General features: G+C 44.2%; 1 pseudogene; it reads left to right on the plus strand.

The window, feature by feature from the left end:
• The first annotated feature begins 14,827 nt into the window (after nucleotides 1-14,827).
• LOC115279728 lies at nucleotides 14,828-16,337 on the plus strand (annotated as a pseudogene).
• The last annotated feature ends 235 nt before the right edge of the window (nucleotides 16,338-16,572 follow it).

Here is a 16,572-nt window from a genome sequence, read left to right on the forward strand (position 1 = left end):
AATCTCTTTCAGAGGGATCCCCTTGGGCAGAAAGGGAGTTAATTTGAAAACTCTGGTGAGTCTGATAGGTTGTGAAAGTTCCACATGAAACATTTATAATGGCTCCTTTCAGGGTGGCGCGTTTGGGGGTATGTGTGCGCGCATGCGTGCATGTAGGCAGGAGCCAGCGGCTGTGTGTGGCTTTGTGTAATTAACTGGGTAGGGAGCAGAGCACTCCTTTCCATCCAGACACTTAGGTTGTATAGACATTACAGCCACACAAAGGCGGAAGGTCAAACCTTAAGAGATTAGTTGGAGGGACATTCCTTCCCCATGTCTCTCCCAAGGTGGGGGTTGGTTCTGTGCGGGCCTCAGGCCCCAAGTCTGACCAACCTCACTGTTCCAGATCCAAAGTTGAAAACACTGCATTTTCCAGTTTCATTGTGGGGTTGCTTTCAGGGTGAGACTGGGGTTTTGAAATTGGTTCCTTCAGCCAAGCCGGTGACCTGGTAGGCTCTGGGAAGTGTGCCCCAGCCCCAGTCAAGAGGCCAGTTCTCCTGGGACCACTTGCTCAAAGAAGCCTGGAGTGAGGGCATGCATCTGGAAGACCCTTCCCTCTGATTTCACGCACTGTTACTTTTGGCTAGGAAAGTCCCAGCCCTGCTCAGACAGAGGTAGTTGGTGTGCATGTCCTACAGGTCAGGAAGCGCTACTTCTTTGGGGGCAAGATTATATATTAACCTATTTGCATCTCATCTGTGTCAACTGGAGGTGGTGGAGGCGAACATTCCACAGGAATTGTTGAGGGATGGGGATTGTAACTCCAACTGGATAAAATTTGTTCTTTGGCACCTCGCCCCTAAGCCCCCCAAGCCATCGCCATCCGTGGAGGGTCACAGCTGACATCTGAAAATGCTCCCTAGCCACCAAACGGCCCACCACATTCTGCTTATCGGCCGACACCAACATTACATTGCCAAATTTGCTCACCATGTGGCTGAAGTTATTTGGGATGTAAAGACTCACAGCGATGGAAGCCTACAACCCTCAACAGTCTTTCAGGAGGGGAGAAAGTTTTCCTTGTCTAAACACCCATTCTGAAACACACCTTTTCCTTCGATAACAATGCAAACTGGCCCTTTTCAAAGGCGATGGCTTTCTCAGGCTTGATTTTATTTTCTGTTCCACTTCTACAGTAAGAGATTAATTCCCACATTCCGCACATTGCCTGGAGTTCAGTGCACATGTTTACTGAGGTGTACAGCCCTCAAATAACTTTAGTGCTTCTTTCACCCACTGTTAGGAAGTATATTTAAAAGAAATTGCCTTTTATAGATTTAAATTACAAAAGTCCTGATATCATGCAAAAGGCAGTTTAACTCATGCAAGCATACAAATAGGTAAATCTTAGGGAAAAAGATACCAAGGCTAATATGAATGTAAATAGGATTAGCCACCTGCATTAGCAAAGGCTGTGAAATTTAAAGTACTTTCTGTTAGGTTATTCTTTAAAATATACCTATATTTCATGTGTGCATTTGTAGATATTTGGGAATATATTTTACTTTGTCTTGGGCTTGAATTTCAAAACAAGTATAGACAACGGCCCTGACTTCCGCTTACTGGCAGCCAAGGCAGACGTGGAATTTAATCTTTGTGATGCTTAAATATTTATTGACATAAAAATTTAAATCTCCCTTTAAAAAAAAAAAAGAAAAAGTTTGGCCAAGAAAACAGAGATAAATATTGCAAAGAAATTAGAAAGCTGAGGACATGGTGGTTTTATTTTTTATCTTAAGAGAAGCCTTGTTTGTCTCCAAAGATTAATTTGGATATAAGTGAGTGGTTTGAGGTGGTTTGGCAAACAATAGCCCGTGGACTGGATCAAACAAACTGCCCGTTTTTTGTTCACCCTCAGAAGGTAGGAGTGGTTTTAACATTTGCAGCATAGAAAAAAAAATCAAAAGAAGAATAACATTTCATGACACATAAAAATCATATGAAATTCAAAATGTAGTGGCCATAAATAAAGTTTTATTGGAATACAGCCGTGCTTATTTGTTTAACTGTTGGCGGCTTTCTCACTACAAAAGTAGATTTGAGTAAGTTCTAACAGTGACCCCATGGCCCCTAGAATGTAAAATATTTACCATCCGCCTTTCACTGAAAACGCTTGCAGCCCTACATTTGGAGTCAAAGTATCTTTCTTCATGCACTTTATCGTTGGGAATCGAAAGTAGGTAGTTGGAGTCAGAAATTGGTTCTGGAAAGAATCTCATGTATCTGTTTGAATTTAGACTGTTGTCTTAGCTAGAAGCATCAGAAACAGAAGATAGGTAAGGCAGACTGGTTTTAAACAATTAAGCCACTGGGGCACCTGGGTGGCTCAGTCTGTTAAGTGTCCGACTTCAGCTCAGGTCATGATCTCGCCGTTTGTGGGTTCAGGCCCCACGTCAGGCTCTGTGCTGACAGCTAGCTCAGAGCCTGGAGTCTGCTTCAGATTCTGTGTCTCCCTCTCTCTCTGACCCTCCCCTGCTCACGCTGTCTCTCTCTGTCTCTCAAAAATAATTAAAAAATTAAAAAAAATTAAGTCACAATCTAGCAAACCTAAGGGATCACAGGTATGACACTGCGGGAGGAGATGTGGTTGAGCCAGAGAGCCCAGCTCCGGGTCTGACTTCCTGGACTCACACCTACATTGAGCCACGTGGGATGCTGTACTTAACTTCTCTGTGGGAATAATAGGGGCAATAATGAATACTTGTGGGTTTGTTGTCAGCATTAAATGAGATGATGCATTATCAAATGTTTAGAAGAATGTCTGGCTTTTGCAATGCTCAATTATTGCTAGCCGTCAATATTATTTTTAGGGGCAATCGGTTAAGCCTCTGACCCTTGGTTTTGGCTCAGGTTATGATATCACGGTTTTTGAGTTTGAGCCCCGTATTGGACTCTGTGCTGGCAATGCAGAACCTGCTTGGGATCATCTTTCTCCTTCTTTCTCTGCCCCTTCCACACTTGCTAGCTCTCTCCCCAAAGAAGTACACTTTAAAGAAATTTTTTAAAAATACTATTTTTTTGATAAGATGATTTGCATTTAAGTCCTTGCAAATTCTGAGATAGCTTTTATTATAGAAGCACCTACTCTTCTGGCCAAAATGTTTTTCAGGTGTGTTACGTAATGGTGCTTAGGGGTTTTGTTAGCAGAACATGTCCATGTGGTATGTCTGCCGGGTGAGGAGAAAATACCAGAAATTCACCCTCCAGAAGACACGGATTATTTTCTCCAAGCTCTTCTGATCTCTTGGATGAGACCAATAGAAAGGCTGAACTGATTTACTTCTGCCCAGTTTGTCCTATAGAACATAACTTTACAGCCAGTTAAGGGTGTCCAAGATCATGTAGCCCATCATTTTTACATGAGGACATGGAGACCCAGAGACCGGGATGAACATGGCCAAGGCCACACAGTAATGCAACCTCAGGGCCAAGAGCAGGACTTGAATCTTTTAACTCTTACACCTGGAGCTTCTTTAATAATAAAAAACATGTACTCAGCACCCTTTTCTTCAGCACCATGATACTGAGCACAGGACCTAGCACACAGTAAATACTTGGCAAATACAAAAATGAAAGCAACAAAAATGAAAGAAAGTATGAGCTACTTGAAATATTCAAAGCCCCCTGAGACACAAACATGAGAAAGAAAGAATTATTCCAATGGTTAAATGAAGAAAACTGTCCACAGGGAATTTTTTTTATAGTAGATCTGCCCCAGTGTCTTACACGTGAACATCTGCCGTGATCATTAGAGTCTAGTCCATCATTCTTTTGCCAGGGATGAGTCTGAATTATTAGAGATTCAGCCCATACATACTGGTTTATGCTTTTCCCTTTTCAGTTTTCCCCTACTCATCATTTATATCATAAAGGTACAAATATACTGGTTTATGAATCTATATAAACCACCTTAATCCATCCAATAAGGTATGGTATGCATAAATGAATGAATAAATATGTGGATGGATAAAGGAGTAAATAAAAAATGAGGAGAATAAATGAATAAGTAAGGTGAAAGAGAGTAAATCAATGAACAATGGTTCATCTCAGAGCCCTTGATGAGACACGTTTTTTGGGTCTGTCCTCATGAGAGATCTGGGAACACACAGCCACCTTCTTCCTAGAGCACCTCTGATGCACGGAAATGTAGATTCCTCAAACAGATCAGGGAGGGGCGGATCTCCCTACTCATTTGGTCATTGCATCTCTACGGTTCTGCCAGTCCGGTACGAGGTGATGGGGGTCCATCATGGAGTCATGGGGTCCATAGGGAGGTCATGGGATTCCTAGTGTGGAGGAGCAAATGGCCTTTAACAGACAATCACAGACCACTAAAACACAAGGATACTTCACAAAGGAATGGGCTGCAGGGTATAGGAGGTGAAGATTGATTTGGCTAAATAATGCCTTTATTTAACAAAACTTGAGTGTGAAAGAGCTGACGGGGGAGGTCCAATTTAAGCACATAGAAGTTGGAACCTGTTCTTCCTGAGGTTGAATGGCATGCTTCCTAAGAGTAGGATGAGTGATCACACTCCAACCTCCAGCCCTTCAGGAGCTTCTCTTCTCACTAGAGGGCTTAGAAGGCTTAGAGAGACCCATCTGATCCAGATCTACTTTGGTCCACACTAGCCCCTTTGCTAAGGTCATGTGCACCAAGCCGAGATCATTTAGAAGAAGTGGGAAAGAGCTCAACTTTTGAGATGTAGCGAGTGATCAGACAGCCTTGTTGGTTTACTGCATCTCTGGCTACTATCTCAACATGATGATGAATATTCATCTCACATAAATAATACATATCTCATACTTTTATAAGCATCATTAACAATTTATGCATTTGATAAGCATTTGGTGGAAGCATTTGATGAGCGCCTAGACTGTACAAATCATTGATCTGCATACTGTGGAGGTGGTGGCCATGAAAGTGTGCCACTCTCATGTCCCTTCAAGGAAGAAGGCAAGGTGCTTGCAAGCCAGGCAGCTCTCTGGCAGTCTCCAGTCATTGGCCTTCAGAACCCACTCAGCTTTCAGCCAAGACCATGCTTTTTCTTGGCAGTCCCCAGTTGTTGGCCATTTTTGCAGAGCTTTACCAATGAGCAAGTTTGCTCTGCCGTTCCCTGTGGAGATGACTTTACAGATGAACTTCACGTTCTGCTTGCTCCCCACTCTTCCTTTCATCGCTCTTAGGTCTGCACTGCCCCAACAGCTCTCCCCCTTCAGCCCTGCTTCCTCCCTTGTCCCAGTCTGCCCTCTAAGATGGCGCCCAATAATCTCTGTGTCCTCGTGCCCTTGTGTGACCTCCTCTCTGTGAATATTCGCTGGACCTTGGGACTCACTTTTAACAAACAGAAATCAACACAAGTGATGGGCAGTCACTTTGGAGATCAGGTTACCAAAGACTGTGACTTTGGTCTTACTGGCACTCTCTTGCTTTCTCTCCCATTTGCTCATTCTCATGAGGCAGGCTGCCATATTGTGAGCTGTACTATGGGAAGGCAAGAAGTTTAAGATCGACTCTAGCCTATGACTGTCTGTAGCCCTCAGTGCACTAGCCTGCAAGGAAGTGAATCCTGCCAATTACTATACAAGTGAACCTGAAATAAGATACTTCCTCTATTGAACCTTTGGGTAAGACCAGAACTTCAGCTGACCGCAAGTCAGATATATCCAAGAAACAATGTGGGTGCCCTTATTCTTGACCCATAGAAACAATGGGGTAATTTGTAACATCGCAATGGCTGAATGATACATTCTCTTTTATCTTTCACAGACATGACTCCTCATAAATGCCTAACTCTGGACCCTGTTTTTAGGACCCAACTGACCATCAAATCTGATGCTTGGGGGAAGAGTCAAGCTGGGAGTGCAGATGTGAATGTTATGAGTATAGATGTGGGACAGGAGATGTGAGAGTTCCTGAGCACGAGGCTGAAAAGAGAAGGATCAAGGATGGAATCTGTGTGTCACTTCAGCCAGGAAGAAGAGTCAGCCAAGGAGATGGAGGAGGGGATTTGAAAGCTTCCCCTCCCACACAGCTCCCCTCATACTTCTCCAGCCCTCCTTCCCACTCTCTACAAGAGGCTGGGTGTGCCCTCCCCTCCTTCCTCTCAGGCCGCACTTACACACTGTCTCATAATTGCCGTACTCAGTGTCAACCTCCCAAGAGCCCACGAAAGACCTTCGAGGGCAGGGCTGTCGTCTGACTCACTGTTGACTCGCTAGTGCTTCACGAGGCTGGTGTTTAGAAGGAACTCACTTAACGTTTGAACAAATGTATGATGAGAGTGTATGAAGCCACCAAAACAGGATGTGAGTCTGATTGTGAAATCATAACTAAGTTAGTTAACGATACCGTGCTGTGCATTTAAAACCTTTATGGGGAGGGGGGTCTCAAATGTTCTTACAATAATTAAAAAATACAAACTCAAACAAGAGCTCAGCCCTGTCGACATTTGCCTCTTAATATATGCAAAGTAATATACCCAGTTTAATATGTACACATAATATATGCACATTTTTCTCATTTAACCCTCCGCGCCCTATGAGATAGTTAGAACTATTGTCCATTTTGCAATGAGCAGACCAAAAATGATGCCTTACCTAGTGGGCAGCCGAGTTAGGCCTTCAGTGTAGGCTTTGAATGTTGGGACCTTGTGGTCCTGCTCTGTGTGAGAACCCAAAGTTAGGTGAAGACTCCCTGGGCCTTCAGTCTGGAGTTAGATTCTGCTTCTAGAGTTCAAGGACGGGGTCTCCAGGCAGCAGAATCTGCTTTCCTTTCTCCTGTCAACCACTTAGATACTGGGAAGTTCCTCCCCTTCCTGCTGAGACCTACGGGGTGATGGTCACATACCTAACGTGGCCAGGTTGGCTGCAATGTCTGAGTTCAGCCTTTTGAGAGGGGGAGAGCCTGACCCATTAGCAAGAATGATACTTGAACTATCTACAGCCCAACTTGTCAGGTTCAGCTTATCTGTGGTTCAGTGTCATGGAGACATGGATAGGGTCTGCCCCTTGAATTATGCCACAACCATTTGTTGAAAAGTAAAAGGTATAATCAATAAGCAAGTTAGTGTTCTTTATTTGGGACCATTTCTCCTTAACCATCCCTCCCCAGCCCTACACTGACAAGCTCTGTGGTTATTATATTGAAAGAGTTTCAATAAACTGATTTTTCCCAGAAACACCTGCAAATAAAACACTGCAAGAAGGCTCTACATTCAGGTACCCAAAGCTCTTGAAGCATCAGGGTGAATATGTTTTCCTCACGGTATAGAATCTTCATGGTGAGTGAACATCTGGTAGTTACACTGTATTCGTATTTTGGCAATAGCCAGATAGTTGCACCGTCAGTGGGCCAATTTTGGTTAGATGAACGCCATGTTTTTCCAGCAGAATTGAAAAATATGTGAAAATGACCCCAGAAAGCTTTTGTTATGGTGGTTGGTTGGACTCATTTAAACAATTACTGTGAGTGATTTTTTTATTTGAATTCCTATACAGGGTCTCTGCTTAAAAGCTTTATCTGTTTCTAATTTAGAAGACAGCAAAAAGAAAATCTATTTTAGGGGCCAGAAAATACTTCCTCAATCTTGATGTGCTGCTATCACAATAGTGAGTAGCTTTGAAAAACTTGAGATACCAACTCAGAAAATGAAACCAGAATAAGGTAAGGAGCCCAAGGAGGCTACAAAGCACTGTGACCACCTCAAGTCAGGAGGCTGGTATCTTGCTTTCTTGCTTCTTTATTCAAAGTGTGGTCCGTGGACCAGCAGCATCAACATCACATCACAGCAGCATCATGTTAGAAATGCAGATTCTCAGGCCTCTGGCCAGACCTCTGGAATCAGAATGTGCATGTGCACAGGAGGCCTGGGTGGTTCTGATGAATATTAAGTCTGAGACACTGATGTAAGGTCAACCTTGCTCCAAACTAGCCACACTCATCTGAGTATTTCTCATATTTAAAATGAGGAATTTGGGGTGCCGGGCTGGTGGACTTAACTCGGTAGAGTGTGTGACTCTTGACCTCGCGGTTGTGAATCCAAGCCCTGTGTTGGGTGTAGACATGACTTAAAAATAAAAAGCTTTAGGGGAGCATGGGGGACTCAGTCAGTTGAGCATCTGACTCTTGATTTCGGCTCAGGTCGTGATCTCGCAGTTTGTGAGACCAAGACTCACTTTGGGTTCTGTGACTGCAGCGCAGAGTCTCTCTCTCACCCTCTCTCTGCCCCTCTCCTGCTTATGCATGTTTTCCCTCTCTCTCAAAAATAAATAAACATGTTTTAAAAGATAAAATAAAAGCTTTGAAAAATGAGGAAAGTGGCCTCGAGTAATTGCTTTCTAAAGTTGGATCTCCCAGGCCTTAATATCATGAGATTCTCCTGGCAGAAAGGAGGCTGTGACTAAACATGTTTAACAGGGTACTAGCTTAGTAAAGGCTCAGAGAAGTCCTGCAATAAAAGGACCTTTTTAAATAACATACATTTTTGTGATCTCTGAACCATTTTTCTCATAAAATCGAATATCCCACGGAATGCATGTTCCACTGAGCATGCTCTGTAGGACATCATTTCTAAAATCCTGTTCACCTCTCTCATCCTATAAAATAAACCTCCTCCATGCACTTCCCTTAACATTTTGTGTTAGGACAAATTGTACCTCCTGGTAATCTTCAACCAGTTCTTAATGTTGCTCCTCTCAGCTTTTATTTAGCCTTTAGAACTGTTCATGTGGAACCCTAGATCATAAGAAGACTAAGATAGAATGGCCAGCCATTCTGCTTTGGCCCAAGACTTTCTTAGTTTTAGTACCAAAAATTCCTCAGCCCAGGAGACCTCTCCATCCTGCACAAACCAGGGTGGCTGGTCACTGTAACATCACATCAGGCTTAACAAGATTGAGAGACTGCTCACCTCCTATTTCCTTTCTCTCTGTCTACCTAGCCAGTTCCCATCCCTACTCCTTCCCTCAAATGATCAACACAGGAAGAATTGCCTGGTAGTTTGGTCAGATTGAAAGCAAAGCCAAAAAAAAAAAAAAGGTAGTTGACTTTGCAGACGCAGATCACAGGGATCTATGGATTCCTTTTCCAATGAACGGATTTGTCCCAGTCAGCCAACCTGATGCAAGAAGAAACCCCAAGCTTGCTTCACAAGCCGACTCATCATAAATGAAATATAAAGATCTGGTTTGGAGGAAATGTTATTAATGCTAGAGGTGTCAGATGTATTTTTGTATCTTTAATCAGCTCTTCAAGAAATGTCATATCCCCTGTAGTAATGAAATCTAGATCACTCGGGTTTCCAAGTATGAACATTTGGTGCAGGTAGACTGCCCCTGCGCTTGAACCCTTTTCCCTGAGGCTTTCAAATATATTATATTTGATTGACGAGACCCACAGATGTGTACAAAATTCCTAGTTCACAGATTTTGTTTCCTTGCTCTGATTCAGCCTCCGTGAAGTATACCTCTTTATTAAGGACTTAGGAAGTTTCTGAGTCCTCCCTGTGACGCAGGTAATTCCGATTCCAGCCTTCCCTCAGCGTGCATTGCATTTTCCTAGTTTCAGTTCAACAGAACGTTTAAAAGACACCATCACAACCAGAATGGGATACCTTATTTTTTTGCAAGAGCCAAAACAAGTATTAGCATCCTTTAAATAACAATATTTTCTGATGTTAATGTCGAATTAATCCAAGAAATGAATATGTATTGATGGTATTCTTTTGGGTTTTGAAAATCCTTACAACCACATAATTAAATGAGTGCCTTTAGAAATACTGATAAAAGCCCATTGCCATTCAAATATCTGTACAAGACAATGGCCGTAAGCTGTGGGCTTGGGAGATTAGTTTGGCCAAGAGCCAGTGTTTATCACAATATTTCCATCTCAGCTGATAAAATTTAATCATTCTTATTTAAATAGAAATCAGAATTAATGCAGGTTTTAACGAGAAGGAATAATAAACAAATCGCACTATCTTTATTTCAAAGCTTCTGGTATATATTGTCTATTTAGAATGGAAATGTTAGCTGTTGTTGGGTTGTTTTTCTACCTTGGACTTTCATTCCAAGAGTCCTCAAAAATAATGAGCTATTGCTCCCCGAATATTTATTTCTTCGGCTCCGCTTTAAGGAAAGTGGTTTCCACCTGCCTCAGGGCTTTGTGTGAGACCAGGAACATGGCTCCACTGGAGTCAGCATGCAGTTTAGCCCAGGACGGCTGGGGGTTTGGGCTGACCCACGGCTAGCCTCATGGCCCGGGGCCCTTGATCCCCACAGCTGGAAGTGAGAAGGTAGCCAGTGTGGAGTGGGTGCCTGGCTGGCTTTGGACTGGACCACGGGGCTGCGAGGGGGTCAAGTTCAGAGTCAGATCTCCCAGGGAACAGTCAGATACCACAGCTTTACACCAAGAGTTACAGCCCCAAAAAGCCAAATTGGCCATTTAGTTGAACCCGCCCTTTTTGTGGGTGAGCAAGTCCAAGTCCAGAGAACGGAAGTGACTTCCTTGCTCAGGGTCATGCATCACATCTGAAGAAAAGGCACCTTGCAGTCCGGTCTCCACAGCCCAGCGTGGTGTACTTCTGATTTCTCAATGGCCCTTTTCATCCAGGGCAACTCAGTACCATTTTGTTTTGACCCTGTCTCTCCATTTTGGTTAATGTCTCCAATGCTTTATACCAAATATACCAGACCAAACCCACTCTGATTGAAATATGTCTCCCCATGCCCAAAGTAAGTGAACCACTGAAATGAACTAATTCTCCCTAAGACTCTCATTGCTTGGGTGATGAGATCCAGAGAACCTCATTTTCCTTCAATAAGACTGTTAAAAAATTAAATGAATTGCACTTAAATATAAAAAGGAAAACATAGTTTGTCCATAACTTCACTGTCTTGACAATATAACTAATACTTTAAAAATAAAATAATTCCAATAGATTTATTGGTCATTTTCTACATTCTGGGCCCTTTCCTGCACTGTCTCATTTAATCCATACAACATCCCAAGGAGGCAGGTACCATTTCTATCCCCATTTTACAGATAGGAGGCTGAAGGAGGGAGGGGCCAAGCAACTTTTCCAGCATCACCATAAGCAAGTGGCAGAGCTGGGATTCCAATACAGTCTGCAGTAGGGCTCCTTAACCGGGTTCTGCACAGCCTCAGAAACCTGCATTCTTAATCCAACCAGCACTGAGGATTTACCTGAGTTTTAAGTTTTATTTCATCTTCAAACTTGATTTCCCATCCCATAGTTTCTGTGGCCATAGACTCTCTCCCAGGTAGGAATTAGGCCCCATTCAAGTCAATTGGCATCAATGGTCAGATTTGTTAGAAAAGGCATTTTGGAATCAATTTGACTCGATTGCTTTTGACTTTGTTATGAATTTCAGTTTGGGTTAAGGGTGTATCAGACTTCAAAACATCTGGTTAGGTCATTTAAGAACCTTCCTGAGACTTCACAACTCCTTAAGACTTCCTTTCAAATTCAGACATTTCCTCTGTCACCACGCTCTTAAAAAGCTTTGAGAAACAAGGAAACAATGCTTTATTCATTTGAGAAAATGCATAAAGGCCTCCTTAATCTGGTATGAATGGGAATAAGATGTTTTACATAAGTGAAGTCTCAAGAAACTAAACCATAGAATTTTAAGAGCTGAAATGTTTTTTTCAACAGTTTTTGGTGGTTACACATCCATTCTTTTTTTTTTTTGATGTTTTAACAATTTTTTGATAATCCCAACCTATAATTGCAATTGTTACTAATATATGATGTGCTCTAATGAGAATTCCTGGGAAAGCACTCTTTTGGGATCTGGGACTCCCTAACAAATGCTACTTTGTCAAACTTTTCCTTAATTACTTGACACCCTCAGGTCTTAATATATAAATATATATTAAGATATGTATTTATATAGTAACATATGTTAAGAGATATATTAATATATAATGTATACATATTTTTATCTTTATATATTTATATTTGTATATAAAATATTTTTGTATAATATATTTGTATGTAAATGCAAATTTACGTGTATAAATTTACATCTATAAATATTTGAATTCAGATGCTCGCTCACATTTGACTGTGTGATTGGCTGGTGGAAATATGAACACAAGCTAAGAATTGGTGAACTGTGGGCAGTCTGGCTCACGCTCTCTCAAAAAGGCATGACTGTCCCAAGTTGATATTTCCCCAAGGGACAAGGTATGTCACTTGGCTTGTACTATTGCTGTTATCTCTGCTGCAATCACTGTGGGACCACTGTCCCAACCCTGACCTGATGAAGATGAACTTCGTCCTCTGGGGCTCCTTGGCAGTCAGGAGACCACCACTTCCCCACTCAGAGACGTTAGGTAGTTTCTACTTGTTCACTGTTAGAAACAGGGCCACAGTGGATATCACGGGGGTAAGTCGCTTTGTCCACACAGGCAAAGGGTCACTTTGGGACGGGCACCTAAACCTGAACTCTAGGCATCATGGACTTTTCCCAATACCACTGAGTTGCTTTCCAAAGTGATGACTCCAATTTGTAGTCTCCCATTCCCTAGTTTTCTCAACACCACTTGGTCTTCTTGATTTAAAAAAAAAATCATTATTATAGTACCAATAGAAATATTTTTTAAAGACTATTTTACTGAGGTCTGATTGACAGACAAAATGCTGTACGTATTTAATGTAATACAACCTCATGAGTGTAGAGAGAGGTATGCACCTGTGACCCCCGCACCACGACCTATGCCCTAAACAGTGGAGGCTATTTCCAACCATTTGCTGCTTAAAAAGGAATACTGGTGTTTAGATTTCTTGAGGATATCTTTGGATGTCTGCTTAACCTAGACACAAGAAAGAGAAATTTTAGTTCAGGCCCCAGCATCCTGGTAAATGTTCTGTCCCCTTCAACCCAAGTCCAAGGGTGAACACTTCAGACCCCCAAAAACACAAGAGGCAGAGAGTGTGGGCTTCCCATGCCAGGCCTGTTAGACTTGGGTTATGTTGAAATTTCTCATCACCCCTGCTTATTTAGCCTGGTCTACTTTGGTAAATACCACTTTGGGGCAGGTTCCCTTTGTTTCTTATCCTGATAGCTGGACCTCGCGGTTGCCAAGGTAACGAATACCCATAATACTGAAACGTGTTCTTCACCTTCCCCAGAGAAGCCTGCTTCCTTTTAGTTTTGGCTGAGACATAGTGTCCCCTCGTCTGGCTTGCATTTTCCCACTAAGGATAGAGATGAGCAGAGGAAAAGTCGATTCTGTTCCTCTTTGTCCACAGAAGGACATTACAGGTGTGACGACACAGAGCAAATGATACCAGCCTCTGTGTTGAGAGACAAGAGAGAGCAGTGGGGACTGTGGCTGACTGGAAAGCAGGGCGCATGCTCCTGCCTAAGCAAAGACACTGCCAGATAGCCTGGGCTTGGTGTATCTTGGCTGTCCCCACCTCCAACAGGATTTGGAGACACAGATTTAAAAAAATGTTTTAAATATTTACTTTATTTATCTTGAGTGAGAGAGAGAGAGAGAGAGAGAGAGAGAGACAGAGAGAGAGAGACAGAGCGGGAGAGAGCAGGGGTGGGGGGTGGGGGTGGAGAGAGAGTTCCAAGCAGGTTCCACTCTGTCAGCACAGAGCCCAGCACGGGGCTCAAACTCACAACTATGAGATCATTCCCTGAGCTGAAATAGAAAGTCAGATGCTAACCGACTGAGCCACCCAGGCGCCCCTGGAGATTCATTTCTTATTTAAAAAACTCCCAAAGTTTTATTCAAACACTGGTGTCTAATTTAAATCTATCTCTCTATTTTTTTTAATGCTCCATTACTGAGCACAGTGCAGGCCTAATCAAAGAGGCCTGTGGGTCCTGTTTGGCTAATGGGTTACCACCCGTTCCCTTCCTGGGGACGGCACGGCGTCTTGTTTCCAGTTAATAATTCAGCCCCTCTTAATCATGTCATTACTCCGTGGATTTTCAGCACTCACACATGCCATTTATACTAACGTAGCCGTTTTCATTCATGGCTTTGCCATTCTTCCATCAGTTTCATTTCCGTTTTATCTCATTATCTGGATGGGAGCTCTTTAAAGCCAAGCCAGACACTGGGCTAGGCCCCAGGGCAGCCCCTGCCTTCAAAGGGAGAAGATGGCAAGGCGCATACTTGATGGGATGGGGGGGCGCAGGGTGGGGGTACAGCCCAGAGGTGGCCCGAGAGCCGGAACACCTGTCCCTGATTCCAGTCATAGTTTCTGGACTCATCAGAGCTTGCCTGAACCATTCCAGGCTGGCCCACTAGAGCTACTCTGGGCCTGTCCTGGCCTCGGAAATCACTGCGGTCCGAGTGACCTATGATGTTCCTCGGGCCGACTCACATGCTTTTAAAGCTTCTCACTGCTCTTTCGATGAAGCCCCTAAGGACCTAAGAAGACCTGCCTGGTTTGCAGCCCCTTCAGCCCTGTCTCCCACACTCCCCTTGTATTTTTCATTTCTTGTTGTTCATGTGCTCAAACACGCCCCCTTTCCGCCTACCACTGGGCCTGTGAATGTACCGCTCCCTGTTTAGAGACTGCCCTTTCCCTGGCTAAACCCTTCTCAGGAGCATTCAGATCTCAGCACGGGCATCGTTTTGGTGAGGAAGGCTTTCCTGAGCCCTCAGGCCAGGTCAGGCTTCCCCAGGTCCACAGGATTCCCAGCCCCAGGAGGGCAGAGGTTTCACCTGCCTTCTGCACCACTAAACTAGTGAATTGCACAATGCCTGGGCACAGCACAGGCACGAATTAAATATTCAATGCATGCAAAGCAGATTTGGGAGATCTTAGGACGGAAAGACTGACAAAGAAAAGAGAGTCAAGTTGATGGGTGATTTGCAGAAGCTGATTCAAGGGAAAATTAAAACAATGTCGTTTGCACATGACTCCACGCGCGTGTTCCAGTGTTACATCCGCTATGGAAGCGACGAGCAGCGCCAGCACGCTTTTGAGGAGCTGCGAGATGATTTCGTCCAGTTGAGTAAAGCTAAATATTCCAGAAATATTGTTAAGAAATTTCTCATGTACGGGAGCAAGCCGCAGACCGCCGAGATCACGCGCAGCCTCAGAGGGCAGGTGCGGAAGCTGCTGCGGCACGCCGAGGCGTCGGCCATCGTGGAGTACGCCTGCAACGACCAGGCGGTCCTGGAGCGGAGGACCATGCTGACGGAGGAGCTCTACGGGAACACCTTCCCGCTCTACAAGTCCGCAGATCACCCGACTCTGGACAAAGTCTTAGAGGTACAGCCAGAAAAACTAGAGCTTATCATGGATGAAATGAAGCAGATTCTCACTCCAGTGGCCCAAAAGGAAGCTGTGATTAAGCACTCACGCGTGCACAAAGCATTGCTGGACTTTTTTACCTATGCACCCGCCAAGCTAAGATCAGAAATGATAGAAGCCATCCGGGAGGCGGTGATATACCTGGTGCACACACACGACGGCGCCCGAGTGGCCATGCACTGCCTGTGGCACGGCACGCCCAAGGACAGGACAGTGATTGTGAAAACTATGAAGACTTACGTTGAAAAGGTGGCTAATGGCCAGTACTCCCGCTTGGTCCTGCTGGCGGCATTCGATTGTATCGACGATACTAAGCTTGTGAAGCAGATAATCATGTCAGAAATTATTAGTTCCTTGCCTAACATAATAAATGACAAATACGGAAGGAAGGTCCTTTTGTATTTACTGAGCCCCAGAGATCCTGCACACACGGTGCGGGAAATTATTGAGGTTCTGCAGAAAGGAGATGGGAACGCACACAGTAAGAAGGACACGGCGACCCGCCGGCGCGAGCTCCTGGAGTCGGTGTCCCCGGCCCTGCTGGGCTACCTGCAGGACCACGCCCGCGAGCTGGTGCTGGACAAGTCTGCGTGCGTGCTGGTGTCCGGCATCCTGGGAGCTGCTGCGTCGGAGACGTCAGCGGCGGAGCTGCACTCAGGCGGCCAGGATGGAGAGCTCCACGTCGCAGAGCATCCTGCCGGACACCTCGTTCTGAAGTGGCTAATAGAACAAGATAAGAAGATGAAGGAAAGTGGAAGAGAAGGTTGTTTTGCAAAAACCCTTGTGGAGCATGTTGGTATGAAGAACCTGAGGTCCTGAGCTGGCGTGAACTGAGGGGCCCTCGTGATTTCTAGCCTTCTCCAGAGCCCTGACCAGGAAGTTGCAAACAAAGTCAAGGCTGGACTGAAAAGCCTGATTCCCACATTGGAGAAAAACAAAAATACCAGCAAAGGAATTGAAACACTGCTTGAAAAACCGGCTGCGTAGCGGCAACAGTTAAGAACAATGTGAAATCATTTTTCCTGTTCTCTTTTCCCGGAGTGGGAAAGAAGGGCCAGGGTCCAGCGTTCTGGGAATCCGGGGGCCATGTGGATGTGTTTCTTCTTTGTATACGAGTCTATTTATAAAACAGTTTCTAAAAATAAAAAAAAATATTCAATGCATGAAGGCAGGCGGAAAAAAGAGATGTTGCAATGGTGTGCTGGGAGGAACACCTGTGAGG

The sequence above is a fragment of the Suricata suricatta genome, chromosome 16, assembly GCF_006229205.1.
Source record: "Suricata suricatta isolate VVHF042 chromosome 16, meerkat_22Aug2017_6uvM2_HiC, whole genome shotgun sequence".
NCBI lineage: Eukaryota > Metazoa > Chordata > Mammalia > Carnivora > Herpestidae > Suricata > Suricata suricatta.